We start from the raw sequence: 13137 nt of genomic DNA, 5'->3' as shown, positions 1-13137 counted from the left end.
ACGGATTTAGATGCTGCCCTTTTTTAAATGTGAATGCAGTTGTCTCTAATGCACAACCCCAAAACGATAGTGGTAAAACCGATAAGAGACATCATAGATCGCACCATATCCAATAAAGTGCGGTTACGTCGTTCGGACACACCATAACGTTGTGGTGTTCCAGGTGGCATGAGCTGTGAAACTATTCCACATTGTTTTAATTGAAGACCAAACTCGTAACTCAAATATTTGTCTCCGCGATCAAATCACAGAAACTTGATTTTCTTGTTATGATGATTCTCCACTTCACTCTGAAATTCTTTGAACCTTTCAACTATTTCAGACTTATGTTTCATCAAGTAGATATACCCATATCTTCTCAAATCATCTTGTGAAGGTCAGAAAATAACGATACTTGCCACGAGCATCAACACTCATTGGATCGCATACATCGATATGTATTATTTCCAATAAGTCAGTAGCATGTTCCATTGTTCTGGAGAACGGAGTTTTAGTCATCTTTCGCAAAAGGCACGGTTCGCAAGCATCAAATGATTCATAACCAAGTGATTCCGAAAATCCATCTTTATGGAGTATCTTCATGCGCTTTACACCAATATGACCCAAACGGCAGTGCCACAAATAAGTTGCACTATCATTATTAACTTTGCATCTTTTGGTTTCAATATTATGAATATGTGTATCACTACGATCGAGATCCAATGAATCATTTTCATTGGGTGTGTAACCATATAAGGTTTTATTCATGTAAACAGAACAACAGTTTATTCTCTTACTTAAATGAATAACCGTATTGCAATAAACATGATCAAATCATATTCATGCTCAACGCAAACACCAAATAACACTTATTTAGTTTCAACACTAATCCCGAAAGTATAGGGAGTGTGCGATAATGATCATATCAATCTTGGAACTACTTCCAACACTCATCGTCATTTCCCCTTCAACTAGTCTTTGTTTATTCTGCAACTCTCGTTTCGAGTTACTAATCTTAGCAACTGAACTAGTACCAAATACTGAGGGGTTGCTATAAACACTAGTAAAGTACACATCAATAACATGTATATCAAATATACTTATGTTCACTTTGCCATCCTTCTTATCCGCCAATCACTTGGGGTAGTTCCGCTTCCAGTGACCAATCCCTTTGCAGTAGAAGCACTTAGTCTCAGGCTTAGGACCAGACTTGGGCTTCTTCACTTGAGCAGCAACTCGCTTGCCGTTCTTCTTGAAGTTCCCCTTCTTCCCTTTGCCCTTTTCTTGAAACTAGTGGTCATGTCTACCATCAACACTTGATGTTTTTCTTGATTTCTACCTTCGTTGATTTCAACATCACGAAGATCTCGGGAATCGTTCTCGTCATCCCTTGCATACTATAGTTCATCACGAAGTTCTACTAACTTGGTGGTGGTGACTAGAGAATTTTGTCAATCACTATCTTATCTGGAAGATTAACTCCCACTTGATTCAAGCGATTGTAGTACCCAGACAATCTGAGCACATGCTCACTAGTTGAGCGATTCTCCTCCATCTTTTTGCTATAGAACTTGTTGGAGACTTCATATCTCTCAACTCGGGTATTTGCTTGAAATATTAACTTCAACTTCCGGAACATCTCATATGGTCCATGACGTTCAAAACGTCTTTGAAGTCCCGATTCTAAGCCATAAAGCATGGTGCACAAAACTATCAAGTAGTCATCATATTGAGCTATCCAAACGTTCATAACGTCTACATCTGCTCCTGCAATAGGTCTGTCACCTAGCGGTGCATCAAGGACATAATTCTTCTGTGCAGCAATGAGGATAAACCTCAAATCACGGATCCAATCCGCATCATTGCTACTAACATCTTTCAACACAATTTTCTCTAGGAACATATCAAAATAAACATATGAAAGCAACAACGCGAGCTATTGATCTACAACACAATTTGCAAAATACTACCAGGTACTAAGTTCATGATAAATTTAAATTCAATTAATCATATTACTTAAGAACTCCCACTTAGACAGACATCTCTCTAGTCATCTAAGTGATCACGTGATCCAAATCAACTAAACCATGTCCGATCATCACGTGAGATGGAGTAGTTTTCAATGGTGAACATCACTATGTTGATCATATCTACTATATGATTCACGCTCGACCTTTCGGTCTCCGTGTTCCGAGGCCATATCTGTATATGCTAGGCTCGTCAAGTATAACCTGAGTATTCCGCGTGTGCAACTGTTTTGCACCTGTTGTATTTGAACGTAGAGCCTATCACACCCGATCATCACGTGGTGTCTTAGCACGAAGAACTTTCGCAACGGTGCATACTCAGGGAGAACTCTTCTTGATAATTAGTGAGAGATCATCTTAAAATGCTACCGTCAATCAAAGCAAGATAAGATGCATAAAGGATAAACATCACATGCAATCAATATAAGTGATATGATATGGCCATCATCATCTTGTGCTTGTGATCTCCATCTTCGAAGCACCGTCATGATCACCATCGTCACCGGCTCGACACCTTGATCTCCATCGTAGCATCGTTGTCGTTACGCCATCTATTTCTTCTACGACTATCGCTACCGCTTAGTGATAAAGTAAAGCAATTACAGGGCGTTTGCATTTCATACAATAAAGCGACAACCATATGGCTCCTGCCAGTTGCCGATAACTTCGGTTACAAAACATGATCATCTCATACAATAAAATATAGCATCACGTCTTGACCATATCACATCACAACATGCCCTGCAAAAACAAGTTAGACGTCCTCTACTTTGTTGTTGCAAATTTTACGTGGCTGCTACGGGCTTAGCAAGAACCATTCTTACCTACGCATCAAAAACCACAACGATAGTTCGTCAAGTTGGTGTTGTTTTAACCTTCGCAAGGACCGGGCGTAGCCACACTCGATTCAGCTAAAGTGAGAGAGACAGACACCCGCCAGTCACCTTTAAGCACGAGTGCTCGCAACGGTGAAACCAGTCTCGCGTAAGCGTACGCGTAATGTCGGTCCGGGCCGCTTCATCTCACAATACCGCCGAACCAAAGTATGACATGCTGGTAAGCAGTATGACTTGTATCGCCCACAACTCACTTGTGTTCTACTCGTGCATATAACATCAACGCATAAAACCTAGGCTCTGATACCACTGTTGGGGAACGTAGTAATTTCAAAAAATTTCCTACGCACACGCAAGATCATGGTGATGCATAGCAACGAGAGGGGAGAGTGTTCGTCCACGTACCCTCGTAGACCGTAAGCGGAAGCGTTATGACAACACGGTTGATGTAGTCGTACGTCTTCACGATCCGACCGATCCAAGCACCGAACCTACGGCACCTCCGAGTTCAGCACACGTTCAGCTTGATGACGATCCCCGGGCTCCGATCCAGCAAAGATTCGGGGAAGAGTTCCGTCAGCACGACGGCATGGTGACGATGATGATGTTCTATCGGCGCAGGGCTTCGCCTAAACTCCGCGACGATATGACCGAGGTGGAATATGGTGGAGGGGGGCACCGCACACGGCTAAGGAACGATCCGTAGATCAACTTGTGTGTCTCTGGGGTGCCCCCCGCCCCCGTATATAAAGGAGGGAGGGGGGAGGTGCGGCCGGCCCCTAGGGGTGCGCCTGGAGGAGTCCTACTCCCACCGGGAGTAGGACTCCCCCCTCTTGCCTTGGTGGAGAAGGAAAGGGGGGAGGGGAAAGAGGAAAGGGGGGCGCCGCCCCCCCCTTCCTTGTCCTATTCGGACTAAGGGGGGAGGGGCGCGCGGCCTGCCCTGGCCGGCCCTCCTCTTCTCCCTCTTGGCCCACTAAGGCCCATTATCCCCCGGGAGGGTTCCGGTAACCCCCCGGTGTTCCGGTAAAATCCCGATTTCACCCGGAACCATTCCGATGTCCAAACATAGGCTTCCAATATATCAATCTTTATGTCTCGACCATTTCGAGACTCCTCGTCATGTCCGTGATCACATCCGGGACTCTGAACAAACTTCGGTACATCAAAACTTATAAACTCATAATAAAACTGTCATCGTAACGTTAAGCGTGCGGACCCTACGGGTTCGAGAACTATGTAGACATGACCTAGAACCATTCTCGGTCAATAACCAATAGCGGGACCTGGATGCCCATATTGGTTCCTACATATTCTACGAAGATCTTTATCGGTCAAACCGCATAACAACATACGTTGTTCCCTTTGTCATCGGTATATTACTTGCCCGAGATTTGATCGTCGGTATCCAATACCTAGTTCAATCTCGTTACCGGAAAGTCTCTTTACTCGTTACGTAATGCATCATCCCGTAACCAACTCATTGGTTACATTGCTTGCAAGGCTTATAGTGATGTGCATTACCGAGAGGGCCCAGAGATACCTCTCCGACAAGTCGGAGTGACAAAACCTAATCTCGAAATACGCCAACTCAACATGTACCTTCGGAGACACCTGTAGTACTCCTTTATAATCACCCAGTTACGTTGTGACGTTTGGTAGTACCCAAAGTGTTCCTCCGGAAAACGGGAGTTGCATAATCTCATAGTTACAGGAACATGTATAAGTCGTGAAGAAAGCAATAGCAATATACTAAACGATCAAGTGCTAGGCTAACGGAATGGGTCATGTCAATCACATCATTCTCCTAATGATGTGATCCCGTTAATCAAATGACAACTCTTTTGTCCATGGCTAGGAAACTTAACCATCTTTGATTCAACGAGCTAGTCAAGTAGAGGCATACTAGTGACACTATGTTTGTCTATGTATTCACACATGTATTATGTTTCCGGTTAATACAATTCTAGCATGAATAATAAACATTTATCATGATATAAGGAAATAAATAATAACTTTATTATTGCCTCTAGGGCATATTTCCTTCAGGAAACACTTCCAACATATATCGTCAGCTCACCTTTAGCTAGTCTCCGTTTATTCCGTAGCTCTTTTATTTCGAGTTACTAACACTTAGCAACTGAACCAGTATCTTAATACCCTGGTTCTACTAGGAGTACTAGTAAAGTACACATTAACATAATGTATATCCAATATACTTCTATCGACTTTGCCAGCCTTCTCATCTACCAAGTATCTAGGGTAATTCCGCTCTAGTGACTATTCCCCTTATCACAGAAGCACTTAGTCTCGGGTTTCGGTTCAACCTTGGGTTTTTCACTGGAGCAGCAGCTGATTTGCCGTTTCATGAAGTATCCCTTCTTGCCCTTGCCCTTCTTGAAACTAGTGGTTTCACTAACCATCAACAATTGATGCTCCTTCTTGATTTCTACTTTCGCGGTGTCAAACATCGTGAATACCTCAAGGATCATCATATCTATCCCTGATATGTTATAATTCATCATGAAGCTCTAGCAGCTTGGTGGCAATGACTTTGGAGAAACATCACTATCTCATCTGGAAGATCAACTCCCACTCGATTCAAGTGAGTGTTGCACTCAGACAATCTGAGCACAAGCTCAACGATTGAGCTTTTCTCCCTTAGTTTGCAGGCTAAAAAAATTGTCGGAGGTCTTATACCTCTTGACGTGGGCACGAGCCTGAAATCCCAATTTCAGCCCTCGAAAACATCTCATATGTTCCGCGACGTTTCGAAAACGTCTTTGGTGCCTCAACTCTAAACCGTTTAACTGAACTATCAGGTAGTTATCAAAACGTGTATGTTCGATGTTCGCAACATCCATAGACGATGTTTGGGGTTCAGCACACTGAGAGGTGCATTAAGGACATAAGCTTTCTATTGTCCGCATAATCGCTACTGTCAACTTTCAACTATATTTTCTCTAGGAACATATCTAAACAGTGGAACTAAAGCGTGAGCTTACGACATAATTTGCAAAGATCTTTTTGACTATGTTCAGGATAATTAAGTTCATCTTATGAACTCCCACTCAGATAGACATCCCTCTAGTCATCTAAGTGATTACATGATCCGAGTCAACTAGGCCGTGTCCGATCATCACGTGAGACGGACTAGTCATCATCGGTGAACATCTTCATGTTGATCGTATCTACTATACGACTCATGCTCGACCTTTCGGTCTCTTGTGTTCTGAGGCCATGTCTGTACATGCTAGGCTCGTCAAGTCAACCTAAGTGTTTCGCGTGTGTAAATCTGGCTTACACCCGTTGTATGTGAACGTAAGAATCCATCACACCCGATCATCACGTGGTGCTTAGAAACGACGAACTTTCGCAATGGTGCACAGTTAGGGGGAACACTTTCTTGAAATTTTAATGAGGGATCATCTTATTTACTACCGTCGTTCTAAGCAAATAAGATGCATAAACATGATAAACATCACATGCAATCAAATAGTGACATGATATGGCCAATATCATTTTGCTCCTTTTGATCTCCATCTTCGGGGCTCCATGCTCATCATCGTCACCGGCATGACACCATGATCTCCATCATCATGATCTCCATCATCGTGTCTTCATGAAGTTGTCTTGCCAACTATTACTTCTAATATGGCTACCGGTTAGCAATAAAGTAAAGTAATTACATGGCGTTGTTCAATGACTCGCAGGTCATACAATAAATAAAGACAACTCCTATGGCTCCTGCCGGTTGTCATACTCATCGACATGCAAGTCGTGATTCCTATTACAAGAACATGATCAATCTCATACATCACATATATTCATCACATTCTTCTTGGCCATATCACATCACATAGCATACCCTGCAAAAACAAGTTAGACGTCCTCTAATTGTTGTTTGCATGTTTTACGTGGCTGCCATGGGTTTCTAGCAAGAACGTTTCTTACCTACGCAAAACCACAACGTGATATGTCAATTGCTATTTACCCTTCATAAGGACCCTTTTCATCGAATCCGTTCCGACTAAAGTGGGAGAGACTGGCACCCGCTAGCCACCTTATGCACCAAGTGCATGTCAGTCGGTGGAACCTGTCTCACGTAAGTGTACGTGTAAGGTCGGTCCGGGCTGCTTCATCCCACAATACCATCGAAACAAGATTGGACTAGTAACGGTAAGCATATTGAACAACATCAACGCCCACAACTACTTTGTGTTCTACTCGTGCAAAGAATCTACGCAATAGACCTAGCTCTGATACCACTGTTGGGGAACGTAGCATAAATTCAGAATTTTCCTATGTGTCACCAAGATCTATCTATGGAGAAACCAGCAACGAGGGGAAGGAGAGTGCATCTACATACCCTTGTAGATCGCTAAGCGGAAGCGTTCAAGAGAACGGGGTTGAAGGAGTCGTACTCGTCGTGATCCAAATCACCGGAGATCCTAGTGCCGAACGGACGGCACCTCCGCGTTCAACACACGTACAACCCGATGACGTCTCCCATGCCTTGATCCAGCAAGGAGAGATGGAGAGGTTGAGGAAGACTCCATCCAGCAGCAGCACAACGACGTGGTGGTGATGGAGGAGCGTGGCAATCCTGCAGGGCTTCACCAAGCACCGCGGGAGAGGAGGAGTACTTGGGAGAGGGGGAGGGCTGCGCCAGAACTTGTGGTTGTGGCTGCCCTCCCACCCCCACATATATATATGGGCAAGGGAGAGGGGGGCCGCCCCCCTCAGATCCAATCTGAGGAGGGGGCGGCGGCCAAGGGGGGGAGGAGTGCCTCCCAAGTCAAGTGGAGGCCCTCCCCCTTAGGGTTTCCCCTCTCCCATGCGCATGGGCCTTGGGGGGGCTGGTGCCCCTGGCCCATTAAGGCTAGGGCGCCCCCTACAGCCCATGCTGCTGTATTGGACGTGGTGGAACAATTTCCGGACCTCCGGACCCCTCCGGAATCCTCCGGAACCTTCTGGAAGCTTCCCGGTACAATACCAAAAAAACCCGAACTTTTTCCGGAACCCGAACAACAATTTTCCATATATAAATCTTTACCTCCGGACCATTCTGGAACTCCTCGTGACGTCTGGGATCTCGTCCGGGACTCCGAACAACATTCAGTAACCACATACAAACTTCCGTTATAACCCTAGCGTCATCGAACCTTAAGTGTGTAGACCCTACGGGTTCGGGAACCATGAAGACATGACCGAGACATTCTCCGGTCAATAACCAACAGCGGGATCTGGATACCCATGTTGGCTCCCACATGTTCCACAATGATCTCATCGGATGAACCACGATGTCAAGGACTCAATCAATCCCGTATACAATTCCCTTTGTCTAGCGGTATTGTTCTTGCCCGAGATTCGATCGTCGGTATGCCGATACCTTGTTCAATCTCGTTACCGGCAAGTCTCTTTACTCGTTCCATAACACATCATCCCGTGATCAACCCCTTGGTCACATTGTGCACATTATGATGATGTCCTACTGAGTGGGCCCAGAGATACCTCTTCGTTTACCGGAGTGACAAATCCCAGTCTCGATTCGTGCCAACCCAACAGACACTTTCGGAGATACCTGTAGTGCACCTTTATAGCCACCCAGTTACGTTGTGACGTTTGGTACACCCAAAGCATTCCTACGGTATCCGGGAGTTGCACAATCTCATGGTCTAAGGAAATGATACTTGACATTAGAAAAGCTTTAGCATACGAACTACACGATCTCTATGCTAGGCTTAGGATTGGGTCTTGTCCATCACATCATTCTCCTAATGATGTGATCCCGTTATCAGTGACATCCAATGTCCATGGTCAGGAAACCGTAACCATCTATTGATCAACGAGCTAGTCAACTAGAGGCTTACTAGGGACATGGTGTTGTCTATGTATTCACACATGTATCTGAGTTTCCTATCAATACAATTATAGCATGGATAATAAACAATTATCATGAACAAGGAAATATAATAATAACTAATTTATTATTGCCTCTAGGGCATATTTCCAACAATTGTGTCATCCGCATATTGGAGAACCGCAACTCCATCAGGGATCAAATCCGCAGCTAAGCCAACCAGCAGCTTATTATGTTGTGCATTCTTAATCATCTTCATGAGGCATTCAACAGCTAAGTTAAACAAGAATGGGGAGTGGGGGTCGCCCTGCCGCACCCCTTTAGCACTTTGGAAATATGGTCCCACACAATTATTCGGCTTAATGCTAACCATGCCATTTCGAAGAATCTGGTTAATCCACCCACACCAGGTTTCATTGAAACCCCGCATCTTATGACACTCTAACAAGAAGTCCCAGTTAACCTTATCATACGTCTTTTCAAAGTCCAGTTTCAATACCACGCCAACCCTCTTCTTCACATGTGTGTAATTTAGGATCTCATGAAGCGAGAGAACACCATCCATGATGCTTCTCCCTTTGACAAATGCATTCTGGACTGGGATAATTAGTTTGTCGGCATACACCGACACCCGGCGATCTAGGACTTTTGTGATGAGCTTATAGGGGCATCTAAGCAAACATATGGGTCTGAACTGTTGGATTTTGTCAGCCCCAGAGAGCTTCGGGAGCAGCGTGATAATCCCGTAGTTCAACCGCTCAACATCCAACGTCCCTTGATGAAAGTGTCTAAACAAGGCCATGATATCCTTCTTAACTATATCCCAACATACCTGGTAGAATTCTACCGGGATATTATGAGGACCTGGGGCCCTATTGGGGGACATGTCAAACAAAGCCTCCTTGACCTCTTCCTCGGAGAACTCTCTACATAGGTTATTGTTATCCTCCTCACTCAGCTTTTCCTCAGGCGCCCAGGTGTCAGGATCAAGATGAAACTGATTTCCAGGAGCAGGACCGAACAGTTCTTTATAGAACTCCGTGGCATGCTCAATCAGCCTATCAGTGCCCTCTATTTCCACCTCACCAACCTTAAGGGAGTGGATCGTGTTTTTCCGTTTACGTCCATTCGCTATACGATGGAAATAATCAGTGTTCAAGTCCCCTTTGAGTAACCACCGCTCGTGCGATTGTTGTAGCCAAAAAATCTCCTCATTGACAAGCAGCTCATGAAGCTCGAAACAAATACCAATCTTTCTACTATAAAGCTCAGGGGAGAGAGGGGCATCCTCTTCTACTTCTTCCAACATCTCCAATTCCATCCGGAGGTCTTCCTTTCTTTTCTTATCATGACCAAACCTATCCAAACCCCACCCTTTAAAATATGACTTAAATCTCTTAAGCTTGATGTTTAGAACATCAATGGGATCAAAAGAAAAAACCCAACGAGACCAAGTTTTTTGGACCAACGGCAGGAATCTGTCATCTTTCACCCAAGATAGGTCGAACCGAAACTCTCTTGGTTTTGGAGCCTCACGTCCCTCCTCACCCGTGGACAGCAACAGGGGGTTATGGTCTGAAATCTCACGGACCAACTTTCTGACAGAGACCAAAGGGAACAAATCCTCCCAGGATTCAGACATCAAAATGCGATCAAGCTTCTCCAAAGTGGGATGGTTTTGATTATTAGTCCAAGTGTACTTGCCACCACTAATATGAATTTCTCTAAGTGCCAGGGTATTAATAATGGAGTTGAAAATATCAGAGGATTTGTGACTAGCCATCTTCTTGTTTTTCTCCCTAGGATGTCTAAGGATATTAAAGTCCCCACCCACAATATATGGGACTTGCATACAACCACACATAGTAGCGAGCTCAATGAGGAATTCCTCCTTCATTTCCTCATGAGCAGATCCATAGACAATTAACAAACCCCAACTAGTTTTCTTTTTCTTATCGTACAGAACTAGCTGCAAAATGTATTTGCCCTTATCATAGGAGATGATGTCCAAACTATCACTTCTAACACCACATAAGATACCCCCAGATTTCCCAACAGAGGGAATCCAGTTCCAACTAAAGATACTAAAGGGATCAATTCTCCTCAAACATCCAGGGGAAAAGCTTTTCTTCGTGGTCTCTTGAAGACCCAGGAAATCCACAGAATGGTCACTAATCATATCAGAGAGGCAGGTGGCCATTCCCTTCTTGCCTACCCCCCCTGCAATTCCATATGACCCCTTTCATTTAGATTGTTTTTTATGATGTTGGGCCCTAGCAACCCTACCAGGAGGCAGTGTAAGGTTACAAGCATCATCCCCAATGGGGTTCTTCTTCTTTTGGCTCCTAGTCACGGGCCTAGAGAGCTTAACCGCAGATTTCTACATTGCTTTTTCTTATTGGATCTGCCAGCAGAACATTGTTCATTCACAGTTTCATCCTGCTCAAGCCACTCAAGTTTAACAGGGGCTTTCTTCCCTAGCCCATTGGTGATGATGATGTCATCATTATCACTCTGTCTATTATCCTCTATACTATTTTTTTCATCTAGGTTCCTTCTAACTATTTCCAATTCCCGAATCACATCAACACAGGTAAAATCATTGTCAGGAATATTCACCCCCATTTTAGAAGCCCTTAACATCAAATCATTATCAGAGAGAAGTGCAAAGGAATTTCTATTTGGGTTTGGTTTGTTACCTGCCATATCTTTCTCACTGGCCAACCTCATAGCCCTAGCTTCCACATTTTCCTGCATGCCCCGAGCGTTACACTTGCTGAATCTATGTACGCCTTCTGGGGCGAGAGGTGGAGTGAGTATGATCTCCTCAGTGCGGTCAGGTGAAGGGAGTTGTACCACATAATCAGTAGAAGTCTTGAGCTTCGGGTCCACCTCTCCATCAACCTCCACAACCTGAGTAATATTAGTAACAGCCACAACATAAGATAAACTACGACTAACCACAGGTTTGCTTTTTACCTGCACCATGTGGGAATCAGTCCCAGGTGTCCCATCTCCCCTGGTCACAACTGGGCCAACTGGCACCAACCAGCTTGAGGCATCATGTGCATCCTCCAGATCATACATGCCCTGTTCTCTAGCCAAAGTTTCAATGAGCAATGATCCATCTACCTCACTTTCAGTGGAGGCAGATGTCTCATTCTCAGCTAGCAGCAAACGACAGGTTTTGCCACCGCGGGAAGTGCCACTTCTGTCACGATCAGGGATTCAGAACGACTATCACCATCTTTAGGATCATCTCATTTCCTCTTTGGGGTTTGGTCATGCTTAGTTGTTTCATTGTTGGGGATGTGCGCATTCACCTCCTCCACAACAGGGTTTTTGACCAAAATCTCCTCAACCTCATAGGTAAATCTGTAGAAACGGCCCCCCAGCACTCCCTCAGCAGAACTGGGAATCTTATCCACTAGCCTACATCCAATCTTGGCACGGACTGATGAGGGACGATTAATGGTTGACATATCCACCTCCAAAGTTATTCCCACCAGGCCCCCAACATAAGCAACAGTCTTATCACATCTTTTGTTAATGGGTATTCTCCCAATTCTCACCCAGGCGACCTCCAGTAATCCATCAGAATCAATGTCCTCAGACCAGGGAGAGAACCTAACACTCACTTTGCATTGTTTGAGCCTCACATTCTCCACAAACAAAGCCCGATCCACCTCCCTAGGGTTAGGCATCCTCATCACGAACTTCTGAGGTGCAAAAAACCTGGCAGAGCAGCGCCACCCTTGCCCCACATAAACACTAAGTTCATGTTCAATATCCTTAGTAGGAGCAGAGCCTTCTACAATGGTAACGACAATATTGAAAATGTTCTCTCTGGCCTGTCTATCTCTACTAAAATCAGGAATGTAATGAAATCCTTGCCCCTTGCCTTGAAAAGCACACATCACAGGCACATATTCCCAAGGGAGAAATTCAGAACAAACTACGGCAAGATGCCCTTTCTTCTTACATCTACCGCAGATCTTGAGGACATCTAGCAGTAACATGACCCAACAAGTTGCAAATCTGACAGGGCTCACGAGAAGGGTTGATGTTACCAGTTTGCAGAGTAGGATCCCGAGCACGCGGTGGGGTAGGGTTCCTCCCAGGGGCTCGGTGAGAATTAATTCATTTTGTGGGGAGGTCAAGATTAATTAAATAAATTGTATCTCTCGACTCCACTAGTAATTAAATTTTAACATTTAACAAAGGTCATTTTCCAGTAAAATGACTCCTTAACAATAAATATGTTAATTATCACAAGACAATTGGTAATGATCACAACTAGCGACAAAGCTTCAGCATAATGGGGGGATGACTTAAATGAAAGTAGATTAGTAAGGAAATATGGGCGAATCTAGTTTAAACACAAGTTAGGTCTAAAACACGACATGTTCTTGAACGTACTGCAAATATTGGGTTG

This window comes from Triticum dicoccoides, chromosome 1B (genome assembly GCF_002162155.2).
Source record: "Triticum dicoccoides isolate Atlit2015 ecotype Zavitan chromosome 1B, WEW_v2.0, whole genome shotgun sequence".
Classification (NCBI taxonomy): domain Eukaryota; kingdom Viridiplantae; phylum Streptophyta; class Magnoliopsida; order Poales; family Poaceae; genus Triticum; species Triticum dicoccoides.
Note: the sequence above shows the minus strand (reverse complement) of the source record.